Source organism: Moschus berezovskii, chromosome 4 (genome assembly GCF_049115385.1).
Source record: "Moschus berezovskii isolate FMDL1 chromosome 4, NW_MosBer_1.0, whole genome shotgun sequence".
Taxonomy (NCBI): Eukaryota; Metazoa; Chordata; class Mammalia; order Artiodactyla; family Moschidae; genus Moschus; species Moschus berezovskii.
Genome location: NC_142463.1, coordinates 111,855,915 through 111,873,634, shown reverse-complemented (window position 1 = coordinate 111,873,634; position 17,720 = coordinate 111,855,915). Strand labels below are relative to the sequence as shown.

At 41.7% G+C, this 17,720-nt stretch overlaps 2 pseudogenes; both read left to right on the top strand.

Moving 5' to 3' along the window:
• Positions 1–408: 408 nt before the first annotated feature.
• Positions 409–17,720, top strand: part of LOC148778211 (SLAM family member 8-like) — a 72,704-nt pseudogene continuing 55,392 nt past the window's right edge.
• Positions 17,163–17,720, top strand: part of LOC148778212 (uncharacterized) — a 49,081-nt pseudogene continuing 48,523 nt past the window's right edge.

Here is a 17,720-nt window from a genome sequence, read left to right as displayed (position 1 = left end):
CCCCATGAACTGCAGCCTACTAGGCTCCTCCGTCCATGGGATTTTCCAGGCGAGAGTACTGGAGTGGGTTGCCATTGCCTTCTCCTTAGACCCAGGTAAAACAGCTGATACTACTTTAATCTCCACCAGAAAACAAAGAGTATGTATGTTGCCTAACTAAACATGTGATAAATACGCTTCTCCGTTATTTGCTTGGGGAGAAGAATCTATCTTCTTTTTCACTAAGTTAGATACAATACCAAGAGGAAACAGGAATGCTAACATAGACTGTGGTGAGAAAGTATAGAGGATAAAAGAGGAGCATCTCCATTGGTCAGAGGCCAGAGAGACACGAGGATTGGGGAGCCTCTTCTAGACTGCTATTTCCTCTTGCATCTACCTCCATCAGTTTCCCCTGCACCTGAACAGGCTGGCAAGCAGCCTGCAATGGGGTTCTGCTCAGACAACCGCCACCTCTGCTGGGTCTTCTGGCTCCTGGGATTCACCAGCCTTCTCCTCAGTGAGTGACCTTGGCTCCAGGGAGGGAGGGATATTGGGGGGAATGTGAGGCAGAGCCTCCTTTCCTTGTCTAATATCTTTAGTGAACAGAAGATAAAAACAGCTCTGTTATAATTCAGCAAGGAGAGTGCATTTGCTTTAGAGTCCTGGGGTGAATGAAAAAACAAAGTGGCCTTGGGCTGTAGTGAGGCTGGGACCCTTAGCTAGAACAGCTTTGGCTGCATTAAGGGAAACATTTCCAAGGAGGTGAGTTGGCTTCAACTGCAGTAACAGGGAGGCTAGTAATAGGGAGCTGCCTGGGCAGGAGGGACTGGAGGTAGGGGTTTAACTCCAAGCAGACCATCACAAAGAGGGCCCCTTAAACTCTTCCATTTATCTCAAAAGAGCTTATGAATTTTGCATTTCCCTTCCGAAAAAGTTTTAAAAGATTCCCTTCAGGTAAAAAGTACCCGAGGAGGATGCCCTCTATAGATTCAAAGCACTCTTTTAGGGCAAAACCTTGAAAATAAGGGACATGTCTATCATTCAGGAATGATTGAACAATATGGGAAATACCTGTACAATAGAATATTATAAAACCTTAAAAAATGCACGTATATCAGTTGGCTCAGAAGAATTTCCAATTTCCATAAGGTCAGATGCATGACTTTCCATCAGCAAGATGCAAAAATCTCTACATATTGAAACCCTGATCTTTTAAAGAAACAGTAGCTGTTGATATTTGTAAATATCTGCACTTCCACATGTTTATAAGACTGTGGAGAAAATGCAGGAGAAATTGCTGGGAACCAGCAAGCGAGATCCCACCCATGACAAGGTCATGAGGACAAGACCTGACAAGCAAAGCAGATCAGGACTTCAGGGATTTCAAAAAGCTGCCCCTGCGCTCACCTTAAAGATGATATCTGTCTTTCTGATACTTATCTTTCTGACTGCTGTCTTTCTGACTGCTCCTTAATTTCTGTGACACAGGCAGAATCTCTTTCCAAATAAAATCAACTGTTTATGCCCTTGGCACTAATGCACATGACTGTTCACAACATCTTAATCATAAATAGCATAAAGAACCTGATCACACAAAAAGCCCTAATAAATGCAGAGCCCTTTGCGGGGTGAAGTAGTCCTATTAGAAAATGTAAAAAATATTATTCTAGAAGTTGTTGCTGAATCAATGTTTGCTAGCTGTGTTTCTGCTCTTGATGTAGAAATTATTGTTACTATAGTTAGAATTTAGAATAATAAGAGTTTAGCCCTAGTGTAGAAACCATAAGACAACCGAGGCTTTGTAACCAGGAATGCGAGGGAGAGGCTGCCTCACCGGAGCCGCGGAGTCTGTGTGTAGTAACTAAAAATGACTGACCATTGTGTTAAATTTCTAATATGCTGCAACCTGTTGAACTTTTACCCTATGAGATTATAACTTTTCTGTTTTCTGTTTAGCTCAAGGCAAGTGGAAAAATAAGAATAGCTTACAAAAAACAGCTTTGCATTCACCTAGCCTATAAGAAAAGGTCATGAGATGTTAACAGGCCTCAAGGCCAGAAGATAATGTATTAATATCTACTATAAAAAAGACTCTAGTAAACAGAGAAGTATGCGGAAAGCATTCTGGTTTTGTAAAGGGCAAACTGACTTAATGTTAAGCTGACTTTTTTCACTGACCCCCTTTAGAACTGTACTAGTTTAGGGTATATAAACACTGATGTAAAAAAATAAATTAGTCTTGATTCAGCACTCAACCAAGACTTGACTCGCTTTGTTTTCCTCCTTTTCTCGCTGACACCTCATCCTGAGGGTATCCCTGGATTCAACCGAGGCTGGACTTCGGTAAGAAATCATAATAATTAGCTAACTAGGGTATTTCATGGGGGAAAAGTTTACTGGGTGGGAGGTTAAGAAAAAGCAGATAGAATAAGTAGATGAGCAAAAATGGAAACTAAAAGAAAAAATGAATCACGTAAAGAAGGATGTGTGTATCTACAAATTTATGAAAGATTATATCATTGCGTGTATAAGTAAAAAGCAATACAAAAGAAAATGTATGAATTCTGGCAAAAGCTTGGAAGTTTTATTATTATATATTTTGTGTTAATATCCTAGCCACTCAATGAACTTGCAGTGAATGAAATTTAATAAATTGCAGAGCATTTGTAAAAGAGGATAACTGGAATTAGCAATGAGCATTGTAGTAAGGACTATATTTCATTTCACTAGGTTACTTTTATCTACAGTAATGTGTTGGCTGTCTTCGCTTCTCCAGTGTTGTCTCACTGGAAAAATATGTTTGATATTAGTTTCCTCCATAGGCCCTGGGACTAGAAATTCATAATTAAAAAATTAAAAAAAAGAAAACAGAAAGAGTCAGAACATGAGATAAAAGGGCTACACAAGGAGACAGGGAGAGAGAAAAAAAACTTGTTAAAATTTTTCAATTGAGAATAAGGCCATCTCACCCAGAGAAGGAAAGAAGCTTTCTCAAGGTCACACAGGAACTGGGAAGGAGTCGCATTGGTTGCCCCCTTAACACTAGCCCCCTTGGTACCAAATGAAGTGGACACTTTTCAGTAGAATTTTGGTGATCCAGAAGAGGCATCAGGAGAAAGAATTTCAACCCTAAATTGCTCTACATATCAGGGCAGGAGGGTGTTTGAAGAAATGATTCCATGATGGTGCTGAAGTATTTGCCTTATCATTCTTAAAATCTTTAACACTTTCCAGGACATTAGCTTGGAAGGAGAAGAGGGAAAGGAAGACAGCAATTCACACTGAATTTCCCAGAGAAACAGAAGCTGCTGGTGAGGACAGTTCTCGTCCTGTGGGGACCCTAACCATAGCAATCACTGCATTTACTCAATGTATCACTGTATCTGCTGGTAGGACCAAGAGGAGAAAGAGTCCCTGCCTTCGTGGGCTCTAGACAGAGACATGGAGGCAGAGGAGACAACACAAAAATGCAGTTGAGAAGGAATTATTGTAGGTTTCCTAGTGTGATGATGGGGGAAGGATCAGAAATGTGGACAAAATTTTTTCTTGATTATTGAGTTCTTAATTTTATATTATTAAAATAAATTTTTGCTCTATCTTGCTTACAAACTTCTCTCATGGTTTCATATTTTTCTTTGAGATTAGATCTTTGGTAGATCACAAAGCTTTTCTGCCATCCTTCTCTTTCTACATCTTCTTCCATCTTCCTCACAGCTGGGCTCACCCTCCCTTTGGGGTGGATCCCCCCTGTAACCTGAAAGGTGAGCTTCCTCTCTCCCTGGTTCCCTCCTTTTCAGAAAGTGGGGAGTCTGGCTGGACTGCTGTTTAACCCTAGGCTGGCCAGAAGTTCCCGCTCTGGTAATCCCCTCTAATTACTTGCATCCCCTTTTCCCAGGAGCAGGAAGTTGGAGTATGAGACTCCAGGAGCTGCTCAGATCCTGGTGATGGGACAGTAGTGCTGGGAGGGGAGCCCCTGGGGAAGACAGGGACAGGGTGGGGAGCTGGTGGGAGCTCCTGCAGGGGAGAAGCACTGGGCTGGGAGAGGGGAGCCCTGGTGCCAGGTGTGGCTCTGCCCTGTGTGACCCAGGACAGGTTCACCCCCTGAGGAGTTTCCTCCTCTGTGACAAGAGGAGCCAGAGAATATCCCCCAAGACTCCTCCACGCTGTGACATGATGGGATTCGGTGGCCCCACCCTGACAGGCCTCTCTTGTGGTCCTTCATGACCTGTACTCTGTCTCCTCACTTGGTCCTATCCTATTCTGTGTCCTGCTAGGGATTCACAGTTGGTGAGCCTGTTTAGGACACCTTCAAATAGAACACTTGGCCATGCTGTGGTCACTTTTTAGCCCTACAAGCAAGGAAGGATGCTCCTCTTCAAACCTCTCTTTGGAAATCCAGTCTGGCCCTCTGTTTTCTGTGCCTCTGCTCCAGGGAGGGGTCTCAGGACCCAGTGTCCCCATGCCTCCTGGTGAAGGACATAACCTCATTCCTCACAGTGTGTGGAAACTTGGTGTGCAAACCACCCTCAGCTGTCCTTTAGAAATCACTAACTGATAACCTCAGCCAGAGGTTTGTAGTTCCTGTCTATTTAACAGAAAATACTAGCTTCTTCTCCCCGTCCCCCACAAAATGACCCCCACTTGCCTCTGCACTTGGGGAGTAACTAAAGAATTGTTTAGATCACAGTTGTCCAGTGAAAGTCCCTTAAGAAGGTGTTACATTGAAGACTGAAATACAGTCCTTCAGGAGGTCCAAATGGAGAGTTCCCCCTGTTGAAATAAAAACCTGTGCTTTGAGCCCCAGATTTAATATAGCACTTGGGTGTTCTTTGTTTTCCAAAAAATTCTATATTTAAATGTTAGATTAAATCTGAATGTGATGTTGACTGAGACATTAAGGAATGCTTTTATCTTCACCATTAATTCATGAAAAAACAAGCAGTAACATTACCACAAGCATTGAATTACCAATTCAAAGGAGGGGAAAAAAAGACACTTAAATAGGCCATCAGGAATGCTGAAATGATTTATACTAATCTCCTGAATTCATATGCATTTATAGTGTTTGTGGCTACACAGATGAAGGACCGGAAGGACACACATCAGTAACAGTGCTTACCTTTGGAGACGACACATTTCAAAACGACACATTTTACTTGAAATGACTCCATAAATCACAGCATTGTTTTCCATAAACACATAATACCTTTATAATTAAAAACCAACTGACTAGAGAAATGAAAATGAAGGCAACTTAACAATCCACAATAAGTAGTCCAGAAGTAGAATCACATGTAGAATGGTATACAGATATTAAATGAGTCAATTCTTTGTGGACAGACCTTGAGTAGGCTCCTTATGTGTTAATAGAATAGGCAAGAGCTGAACTGCTTAGAGAGAGGACCGGGCCTGAATGCAGCGAGGGCAGTCTGGGGGAGCTGACTGGAGATAGCAGAGCAGACTGTGGGGTAGCTACCCTGTGAAAAGGCGAAAAGCCCTAACCTAAGACTCTGCCAGCCCCGCTCACAGAACAAAGGACTGAGCAGAGCTAGCCAGCTGTGGATGGCCCATCCCCCATCCCCTGCCGAGACAGGCAGGGGAGGGCAGCCAGAGACAGAAGGGGGCAATCGTGGCCCCAGAGAGGCATCCAATACCAAACTGCAGGCAGACTTCAGTGTTAACCAAGACTTTTTGGGTTTCTGGCTGGTTAACATCTGCCTGAGAAGGTGCGCCGGTTGTACACCCAGAAAACCGAGCGGGAGGGACCAGGGAGGCGATAAGTCACAGCAACTGCACTCGCCAAACACCTGGTCACTTGAGCTGCTTGGTCTGGGGAAGGCACAAAACACAAGCCCAACCAAGTCTGTGCCTTTGTGGAGTACCCAAGTACCTGAATCTGAGTGGTTTAGACCTGGGATGTGCATGCAACACAGCACTGGCCTCAGACAGTTATCGGCAGAACAACCTAGAGCCTGTGCAGTGTAGACTGAGACAGCACACACGCCATGAGTGGGGGCAAACCCAGTGTGGCCGGGACACTGCAAGCACTCCCCACAGACACCAGAGATATTTGTCTGCAGTGTTCCTCCCTTCCCAGGACAGGACTGAACAAGTGAGCCTGAAAAACTGTCCACCACCGCCCCCTAGTGTCAGGGAGGAAATTAGACACTGACGAGACCAGCAAACAGAAGTTAAAACAGAGGGAACCACCTTGGAAGTGACAGATAGAGAAGTCTAGAGGCTACTGTAAGAATAAGACTGAAAACCAGAGGCAGGAAAATTAAGTTCTAATCGTGAGAACACCAGAGAACTTCTGACTATAGGGAACATTAATCAATAGGAGCTCATCAAATGCCTCCATACCCACACTGAAACCAAGCACCACCCAAGGATCAAGTTCCAGAGCAAGACATACCACACAAATTCTCCAGCAACACAGGAACATAGCCCTGAGCTTCAGTACACAGGTTGTCCAAAATCACTCCAAACCCATTGACATCTCATAACTCATTACTGGTCACTTCATTGCACCCCAGAGAGAAGAAATCCAGCTCCACCCACCAGAACACTGACACAAGCTTCCCTAACCAGGGAACCTTGACAAGCCACCCGTCCAACCTCACCCATAGTGAGGAAACTCCACAATAAAGAGAACTCCACAAACTGCCAGAAGAGGGAAAGGCCACCCCAAGCACAGCAATATAAGCAAGGTGAAGAGGCAGAGAAATACCCAGTAAATAAAGGAACAAGATAAATGCCCACCAACCCAAACAAAAGAGGAAGAGATAGGGAATGTACCTGATAAAGAATTCCAAATAATGATAGTGAAATTGATCCAAAATCTTGAAAGCAAATTGGAGTTACAGATAAATAATTTGGAGACAAGGATTGAGAAGATACAAGAAAGGTTTAACAAGGATCTAGAAGAAATAAAAAAGAGTCATTATACAATGAATAATGCAATAAATGAGATCAAAAACACTCTGGAGGGAACCAATAGTAGAATAATGGAGGCAGAAGATAGAATAAGTGAGTTAGAAGCTAGAATGGTAGAAATAAATGAAGCAGAGAGGAAAAAAGAAAAATGAATTAAAAGAAATGAGGACAATCTCAGAGACCTCTGGGACAATTTTAAACGCCCTAACATCCGAATCATAGGAGTCCCAGAAGAGGAAGACAAGAAGAAAGACCTTGAGGAGATAATAGTTGAAAATTTCCCTAAAATGGGGAAGGAAATAATCACCCAAGTCCAAGAATCCCAGAGAGTCCCAAACAGGATAAACCCAAGGCGAAATACCCCAAGACACATATTAATCAAATTAACAAAGATCAAACACAAAGAACAAATATTAAAAGCAGCAAGGGAAAAGCAACAAATAACACACAAGGGGATCCCCATAAGGATAACAGCTGATCTTTCAACAGAAACTCTTCAGGCCAGGAGGGAATGGCAAGATATACTTAAAGTGATGAAAGAAAATAACCTACAGCCCAGATTACTGTACCCAGCAAGGATCTCATTCAAATATGAAGGAGAAATCAAAAGCTTTACAGACAGGCAAAAGCTGAGAGAATTCAGCATCACCAAACCAGCTCTCCAACAAATGCTAAAGGACCTTCTCTAGACAGGAAACAAAGAATGAGTGTATAAACTCGAACCCAAAACAATAAAGTAAATGGCAACAGGATCATACTTATCAATAATCACCTTAAATGTAAATGGGTTGAATGCCCCAACCAAAAGACAAAGACTGGCTGAATGGATACAAAAACAAGACCCCCATATATGTTGTCTACAAGAGACCCACCTCAAAACGAGGGACACATACAGACTGAAAGTGAAGGGCTGGAAAAAGTTATTCCAAGCAAATAGAGACCAAAAGAAAGCAGGAGTAGCAATACTCATATCAGATAAAATAGACTTTAAGACAAAGGTTGTGAAAAGAGACAAAGAAGGACACTACATAATGATCAAAGGTTCAATTCAAGAAGAAGATATAACAATTATAAATATATATGCACCCAACATAGGAGCACTAAATAAGACAAATGCTGCCAAGTATGAAAGGGGAAATCAACAATAACACGATAGTATTGGGAGACTTTAATACCCCACTCACACCTATGGATAGATCAACTAAACAGAAAATTAACAAAGAAACACAAAAGTTAAATGATACAATAGACCAGTTATATGTAATTGATATCTATAGGACATTTCACCACAAAACAATGAATTTCACCTTCTTCTCAAGCACACACGGAACCTTCTCAAGGACAGATCACATCCTGGGCCATAAATCTAGCCTTGGTAAATTCAAAAAAATTGAAATCATTCTAAGTATCTTTTCTGACAACAATGCAGTAAGACTAGATTTCAATTACAGGAGAAAAACTATTAAAAATTCCAACATATGGAGGCTGAACAACACGCTGCTGAATAACGAACAAATCATCGAAGAAATCAAAAGAGACATCAAAATATGCATAGAAATGAATGAAAAGGAAAACACAACAACCCAAAACCTGTGGGACACTGTAAAAGCAGTACTAAGGGGAAGGTTCACAGAAATACAAGCATACCTCAGGAAACAAGAAAAAAGTCAACTAAATTACCTAACTCTACTGTGGAACATTCTGAAAGAGATGGGAATACCAGACCACCTGACTTGCCTCTTGAGAAACCTGTACGCAGGTCAGGAGGCAACAGTTAGAACTGTACATGGAACCAGACTGGTTCCGAATAGGAAAAGGTGTACGTCAAGGTTGTATATTGTCACCCTGCTTATTTAACTTATATGCAGAGTACATCATGAGGAACACTGGGCTGGAACAAGCACAAGCTGGAATCAAGATTGCCAGGAGAAATATCAAGAAGCTCAGATATGCAGATGACACTACCCTTATGGCAGAAAGTGAAGAGGAACTCAAAAGCCTTTTGATGAAAGTGAAAGAGGAGAGTGAAAAGCTTGGCTTGAAGCTCAACATTCAGAAAACAAAGATCATGGCATCTGGTCCCATCACTTCATGGGAAATAGATGGAAAAACAGTGGAAACAGTGTCAGACTTTATTTTTTTGGGCTCTGAAATCACTGCAGATGCTGATTGCAGCCATGAAATTAAAAGACGCTTGCTCCTTGGAAGGAAAGTTATGACCAACCTTGACAGTATATTAAAAAGCAGAGACATTACTTTGCCAACCAAGGTCCGTCTAGTCAAGGCTATGGTTTTTCCCGTGGTCATGTATGGATGTGAGAGTTGGACTGTGAAGAAGGCTGATCGCCGAAGAATCGATGCTTTTGAACTGTGGTGTTGGAGAAGACTCTTGAGAGTCCCTTATACTGCAAGAAGATCCAACCAGTCCATTCTAAAGGAGATCAATCCTGGGTGTTCATTGGAAGGACTGATGCGGAAGCTGAAACTGCAATACTTTGGCCACCTCATGTGACGAGCTGACTCACTGGAAAAGACTCTGATGCTGGGAAAGGTTGGGGGCGGGAGGAGAAGGGGACAACAGAGAATGAGATGGCTGGATGGCATCACCGACTCTGTGGACATGAGTTTGAGTGTATTCCTGGAGTTGTTGATGGACAGGGAGGCCTGGCGTGCTGTGATTCATGGGGTCGCGGAGAGTCGGACACGACTGAGCGACTGAACTGAACTGAACTGAACTGACACCTAAAGCAACTAGAAAAGGAAGAAATGAAGAACCCCACGGCTAGTAGAGGGAATGAAATCTTAATAATTAGGGCAGAAATAAATGCAAAAGAGACCATAGCAAAAATCAACAAAGTCAAAAGCTGGTTCTTTGAGAGGATAAATAAATTTGACAAACCACTAGCCAGACTCATCAAGAAACAAAGGGAGAAGAACCAAATCAATAAAATTAGAAATAAAAAGGGAGAGATCACAACAGACAACACAGAAATACAAAGGATCATAAGAGACTACTATCAGCAATTATATGCCAATAAAATGGACAACTTGGAAGAAATGGACAAATTCTTAGAAAAGTACAACTTTCCAAAACTGAACCAAGAAGATATAGAAAATCTTAACAGACCCATCACAAGCACGGAAATTGAAACTGTAATCAGAAATCTTCCTGCAAACAAAAGCCCAGGTCCAGATGGCTTCACAGCTGAATTCTACCAAACATTTAGACAAGAGCTAACACCTATCCTACTCAAACTCTTCCAGAAAATTGCAGAGGAAGGTAAACTTCCAAACTCATTCTATGAGGCCACCATCACCCTTATACGAAAACCTGACAAAGATGCCACAAAAAAAGAGAACTACAGGCCAATATCACTGATGAACATAGATGCAAAAATCCTTAACAAAATTCTAGCAATCAGAATCCAAAACACATTAAAAAGATCATACATCATGACCAAGTGGGCTTTATCCCAGAAATGCAAGGATTCGTCAATATCCACAGATCAATCAATGTAATACACCACGTTAACAAATTGAAAAATAAAGACCATATGATTATCTCAATAGATGCAGAGAAAGCCTTTGACAAAATTCAATATCCATTTATGATCAAAACCTTCCAGAAGGCGGGAATAGAAGGAACATCCCTCAACATAATAAAAGCTATATATGACAAACCCACAACAAACATTATCCTCAATGTTGAAAAACTGAAAGCATTTCCCCTAAAGTCAGGAACAAGACAAGGGTGCCCACTCTCACCACTACTATTCAACATACTTCTGGAAGTTTTGGCCACAGAAATCAGAGCAGAAAAAGACATAAAAGGAATCCAAATAGGAAAAGAAGGAGTAAAACTCTGTTTGCAGATGACATGACCCTCTACATAGAAAACCCTAAAGACTCTACCAGAAAATTACTAGAGCTAATCAATGAATATAGTAAAGTTGCAGGATATAAAATCAATACACAGAAATCCCTTGCATTCCTATACACTAATAATGAGAAAATAGAAAGAGAAATTAAGGAAACAATTCCATTCACCATTGCAACGAAAAGAATAAAATACTTAGGAATATATCTACCTAAAGAAACAAAAGAGCTATATATAGAAAACTATAAAACACTGGTGAAAGAAATCAAAGAGGACACTAACAGATGGAGAAATATACCGTGTTAATGGATTGGAAGAATAAATATTGTGAAAATGAATATATTACCCAAAGTAATTTATAAGTTCAATGCAATCCCTATCAAGCTACCAATGGTGTTTTTCACAGAGCTAGAACAAATAATTTCACAATTTGTATGGAAATACAGAAAACCTCGGATAGCCAAAGCAATCTTGAGAATGAAGAATGGAACTGGGGGAATCAACCTGCCGGACTTCAGGCTCTACCACAAAGCCACAGTCATCAAGACAGTATGGTACTGGCATAAAGACAGAAATATAGATCAATGGAACAAAATAGAAAACCCAGAGATAAATCCATGCACCTCTGGCAACCCACTCCAGTATTCTTGCCTGGAGAATCCCATGGACAGAGGAGCTTGACAGGCTACAGTCCATGGGATCGCAAGAGTTGGACACGACTTAGCGACTAAAGCACCAACCACCACCATGGACACCTTATCTTTGACAAAGGAAGCAAGAATATTCGATGGAGAAAAGACAATCTCTTTAACAAGTGGTGCTGGGAAAACTGGTCAAGCACTTGTAAAAGAATGAAACTAGAACACCCCTTAACACCATACACAAAAATAAACTCAAAATGGATTAAAGATCTAGATGTAAGACCAGAAACTATAAAAATTCTTTTGAGGAGAACATAGGCAAAACACTCTCTGACATAAATCACAGCAGGATCCTCCAAGACCTACCTCCCAGAATATTGGAAATAAAAGCAAAAATAAACAAATGGGACATAATTAAAATTAAAAGCTTCTGCACAGCAAAAGAAAGTATAAGCAAGGTGAAAAGACAGCCTTCAGAATGGGAGAAAATAATAGCAAATGAAGCAACTGACAAAGGATTAATCTCCAAAATATACAAGCAACTCCTGCAGTTCAATTCCAGAAAAATAAACGACCCAATCAAAAAATGGGCCAAAGAACTAAACAGACATTTCTCCAAAGAAGACATACAAATGGCTAACAAACACATGAAAATATACTCAACATCAATCATAATCAGAGAAATGCAAATCAAAACTACAATGAGGTACATTTCACTCCAGCCAGAATGGCTGCTATCCTAACGTCTACAAGCAATAAATTCTGGAGAGGGTGTGGAGAAAAGGGAACCCTCTTACACTGTTGGTGGGAATGCAAACTAGTACAGCCACTATGGAGAACAAGGTGGAGATTCCTTAAAAAACTGGAAATAGAACTGTCATACAACCCAGCAATCGCACTCCTGGAAATAAACACCGAGGAAACCAGAACTGAAAGAGACACATGTACTCCAATGTTCATCGCAGCACTGTTTATAATAGCCAGGACATGGAAGCAACCTAGATGTCCATCTTCAGATGAATGGATAAGAAAGCTGTGGTACATTTACACAATAGAGTACTACTCAGCAATTAAAAAGAATACATTTGAATCAGTTCTACTGAGGTGGATGAAACTGGAGCCTATTATACAGAGTGAAGTAAGACAGAAAGAAAAACACCAATACAGTATACTAACACATAAATATGGAATTTAGCAAGATGATAACAATAACCCTGTATACGAGACAGCAAAGAAACACAGATGTATAGAACAGTCTTTTGGACTCTGTAGGAGAGGGCGAGGGTGGGATGATTTGGGAGAATGCCATTGAAACATGTATATTATCATATGTGAAAAGAATCGCCAGTCCAAGTTCGATGCATGATACAGGATGCTCGGGGCTGGTGTACTGGGATGAACCAGAGGAATGGGAGGGGGAAGGAGGTGGGAGGGGGGTTCAAGATGGGGAACATATGTACACCCGGGGCAGATTCATGTCAATGTATGGCAAAACCAATACAATAATGTAAAGTAATTAGCCTCCAATTAAAATAAATAATTTTTTAAAAATAAAATAAAAATATAAGTGAGAAAAACATAAAACAAAATATTATCTCCTCTTTCTTGAGTGGGGATAAAAATCTCAAACTGCCACCTTTGATGGGATGAGCTGAGGATTATGAGACACTCATTGTTTGATGGAGCTTCTGAAATGACTGAAATCTAATTCAGGGGATTGGGCTACCTCTTCCCCTGGTGATGAAAACATCAAATGAAATCTAGCTGACTATAGAAAAATCCACAGATGGTAGGTCCTAATAACAGTAATACAGTAATGGGAACTGAACATGTGTTGCTGAGTTTTTTCGATTAAGCATCTTCATACTTAATCCTCATTGAAGCCCCATGAACATTTACAATTATTGTCCTGTTGTTCATACACAGACACTCAAGGATTAGACAGTGTAGGAACTTGCTAAATATTGCATCGGCAGGAAAGGGTGGTTTTAGGACACGGTGCAGGTATGTTTCAATATAGAGCTTTCACCTCAGGGGTTAGCAGCCTTCAAAGGTTCAAAGTGTTGAAAGGCTGGTGCTGCGAGCTGTGTGCTACGTTGGGATTCGTGGCCTCCAGAGAGAAGAATTCAATCTTTTAAGGCTTGACCACTTGGAGCTTTTGTGTAGCTAAGTTTTATTAAAGTATAATAGAGATAGGAAGGCTTTGGCATAGTCAATGAAGAAGAAATAGATGTTTTTCTGGAACTCTCTTGTTTCTCCATGATCCAGCGGATGTTGGCAATTTGATCTCTGGTGCCTCTGCCTTTTCTAAAAACTGCTAGAACATCTGGAAGTTCAGGGTTCATATACTGCTGAAGCCTGGCTTGGAGAATTTTGAGCATGACTTTACTAGCGTGTGAGATGAGTGCCATTGTGCGGTAGTTTGAGCATTCTTTGGCATTCCCTTTCTTTGGGATTGGAATGAAGACGGACCTCTTCCAGTCCTGTGGCCACTGCTGAGTTTTCCAAATTTGCTGGCATATTGAGTGCAGCACTTTCACAGCATCATCTTTCAGGATTTGAAATGGCTCAATTGGAATTCCATCACCTCCACTAGCTTTGTTCGTAGTGATGCTCTCTAAGGCCCACTTGACTTCACATTCCAAGATGTCTGGCTCCAGGTGAGTGATCATGCCATCGTGATTATCTTCGTCATGAAGCTTTTTTTTTGTACAGTTCTTCTGTGTATTCTTGCCACCTCTTCTTAATATCTTCTGCTTCTGTTAGGTCCATACCATTTCTGTCCTTTATCAAGCCCATGTTTGCATGAAATGTTCCCTTGATATCTCTAATTTTCTTGAAAAGATCTCTTGGTTTTCCTATTCTGACTGGACATGGAACAACAGACTGGTTCCAAATAGGAAAAGGAGTACGTCAAGGTTGTATATTGTCACCCTGCTTATTTAACTTCTATGCACAGTACATCATGAGGAACGCTGGGCTGGAAGAAGCACAAGCTGGAATCAAGATTGCCAGGAGAAATATCAAGAACCTCAGATATGCAGATGACACCACCCTTATGGCAGAAAGTGAGGGGGAACTCAAAAGCCTCTTGATGAAAGTGAAAGAGGAGAGTGAAAAGCTTGGCTTGAAGCTTAACATTCAGAAAACAAAGATCATGGCATCTGGTCCCATCACTTCATGGGAAATAGATGGGGAAACAGTGGAAACAGTGTCAGACTTTATTTTGGGGGGCTCCAAAATCACTGCAGATGCTGATTGCAGCCATGAAATTAAAAGACGCTTACTCCTTGGAAGGAAAGTTATGACCAACCTAGATAGCATATTAAAAAGCAGAGACATTACTTTGCCAACAAAGGTCCGTCTAGTCAAGGCTATGGTTTTTCCAGTGGTCATGTATGGATGTGAGAGCTGGACTGTGAAGAAAGCTGATCGCTGAAGAATTGATGGTTTTGAACTGTGGTGTTGGAGAAGACTCTCGAGAGTCCCTTGTACTGCAAGGAGATCCAACCAGTCCATTCTAAAGGAGATCAATCCTGGGTGTTCATTGGAAGGACTGATGCTAAAACTGAAACTCCAATACTTTGGCCACCTCATGCGTCAAGTTAACTCACTGGAAAAGAGTCTGATGCTGGGAAGAATTGGGGGTGGGAGGAGACGGGGACGACAGAGAATGAGATGGCTGGATGGCATCACCGACTCGATGGACATGAGTTTGAGTGAACTCTGGGAGTTGGTGATGGACAGGGAGGCCTGGCGTGCTGTGATTCATGGGGTCACAAAGAGTCAGACACGACTGAGCGACTGAACTGAACTGACTGAACTGAGAGATAGGAAAAGCTTCTGACACAGACATCAGAAGAGGACAGAAAGAGTGCCTGCTTGTTAATTTTTAGCAAGGTGTTTTATGTCTGTTAGAGAGCTGCTAATCAGTTAAAAGAGAAACCTCAAGGCTGAGGGAGTTTCACCAGGCTCCTTTTCTACAATATGTATTTTTGTGACAGGATGGCACAAGGTGCATCACCCCTCTGGCCATAAAACAATTGACATCAACACTGGTTTGTTGAGCCCAAAGCTTGAGAAAAGAAAAAAAGTTAGACTTAGGCAGAACCATTTTGAAGAAAGGCAGATTGCAAAGCAAATACGTAATTTCATTAACATTGTTTAAGGAAAACATTTCCATCGGAAAAATACATTAGCTCAAGGCAAAACCAGGTGTCATCAACATAGAATTAAAAGAAGTCTCTTAATTTTGTGTAGAGAAAGAAAAAAACAAAAGTCTGCTACTTGCGGTTTATTTCCTCCTGTCCCTTGGGGACCTCTGGCCTTATATCTATTACCCTCTTAGTGTGGACCCTGGGTTCCCCACTTCTTAGGGTCCTGTATAACTTCCTGGGGTTGCCATACCAAAATACCAGACTTGGGTGACCTAGAAACAACAGAGCTTTACTGTTCTATAATTCTATTAACTAGGAGTCAAAAATCAAAGGTTTGTCAGAGTCGGGCTCCCCCTGAAACCTGTAATGGTGTATTAGCTCGGGCTACCATAACAAGATAGCATAGACTGGGTGGTGGGTGTTAATTAACAGAAATTTATTTTCTCACTCTTCTCGTGGCTGAGAAGTTCCAGGTCAAGGTGCCAGTTGAAACAATTTCTGGTAAGTGATCTCTTCCTGGCTTGCAGACTGCCACTTCTAGCTGTATTCTCACATGGCCTTTCTCAGAATGAGCCTGTGGAGGGGGAGGGGAGAGAAAGGGAGAAGGGAGAGAGAAGGCTCTCTTGATATCTCTTCTTATAAGGACATTAATTTTATCTGGTCAGGCCTAAGACCTCATTTAACCTTAATTTCTTCCTAAGAGACCCCATCTCCAAATACAGCTACACTGGAGGCTAAGACCTCAGCACATGAATGTGGGAGATCACTCATTCAATCCATAACAAGAGGAGTCCAACCTTCCCTTGGTCTTGCTTCTAGTGTTTGCTGCGATCTTTGGTGTTCCTTGAATTTAGGGGTATCACTTCAGTATCCACACATGGTGTTCTCTCTCTCTCTTATTCACATCATCTTCCCTCTTTGTATGTCTATGTGTCAAGGTTTCCTCTTTTTGTAAGAACACCAATCATATCACATTAGTGAAAGTGGTTGCTCAATCTTGTCTGACTCTTTGCAACTCCATGGAATGTTGGCTACCAGGCTCCTCAGGCGACAGTTCATGGTGGTTTTCAGGCAAGAGTACTGGAGTGGGTTGCCATTTCCTTCTCCAGGGGATCTTCCCGACCCAGGGATCAAACCCGGGTCTCCCACATTGCAGGCAGACGCTGGGAAGCCATATCACATTAGTGATATCACATTAGGGCCCAACCTAATTACCTCATGTTAACCACATATGATCAAATTCTATTTCCACATAAAATGACACCCTTAAGTACTAAGGATTAGGGTGTCAACATGTCTTTTCTGACCCAGGAAAGTTCTCCCTTACTTAATCCTCAAGAACACACCCTCCTGACTGGGGGACACTGCTAATTAAATCTACAACCTCACCTCACACACACCGTAGAGAATCCTACTGAAGAACACATTTGTATTTTTTCCTCTTTACTAATAAATGCTATCAGATGTATCTTTAAATAAAGAAACACAAAAATCACCTTGAAAGACATCACCAAAGAAAACTGCCAAATTTCACTACCAGTGGCTGTCCCTTTGCTATGAAAATATAATATGGGTAGGTCTCATTGGGGGAGGATGTAGAAATTGAATCTTAGGGTTTTGAATGAAAGTGCCTTCCTGTGGAGAGTGTTGAGTGTGCACTGGGGGAGGCATGTTAGTATCAGAGTGTATGTGGAAAGTTCAATGTTGTGGAAGACAAGGTGACCCAAGGGTCTGAGTCTATGGGGCAGGTGCCCATTGAAGAAACCAAATGTGACCTGAAAGGGGGATCTCACCCACAGTCACTGAGGCTTCAGCTTTTTGGGGGCTTAGTCTGCCATTTGAATGAGACCCTAGAAGATGGGTGGCTTTTTATCCATAACCTCCAGCAGCATGTCCAGGGCCCTCATTTCAGGGATACTATGACCCTTGTGTTAGTGGAGGTGATGGAATTCCAGATGAGCTCTTTCAAATCCTGAAAGATGATGCTGTGAAAGTGCTGCACTCAATATGCCAGCAAATTTGGAAAACTCAGCAGTGGCCACAGGACTGGAAAATGTCAGTCTTCATTCCATTCCCAAGGAAAGGCAGTGCCAAAAAGTACTCAAACTACCGCACAATTGCATTCAT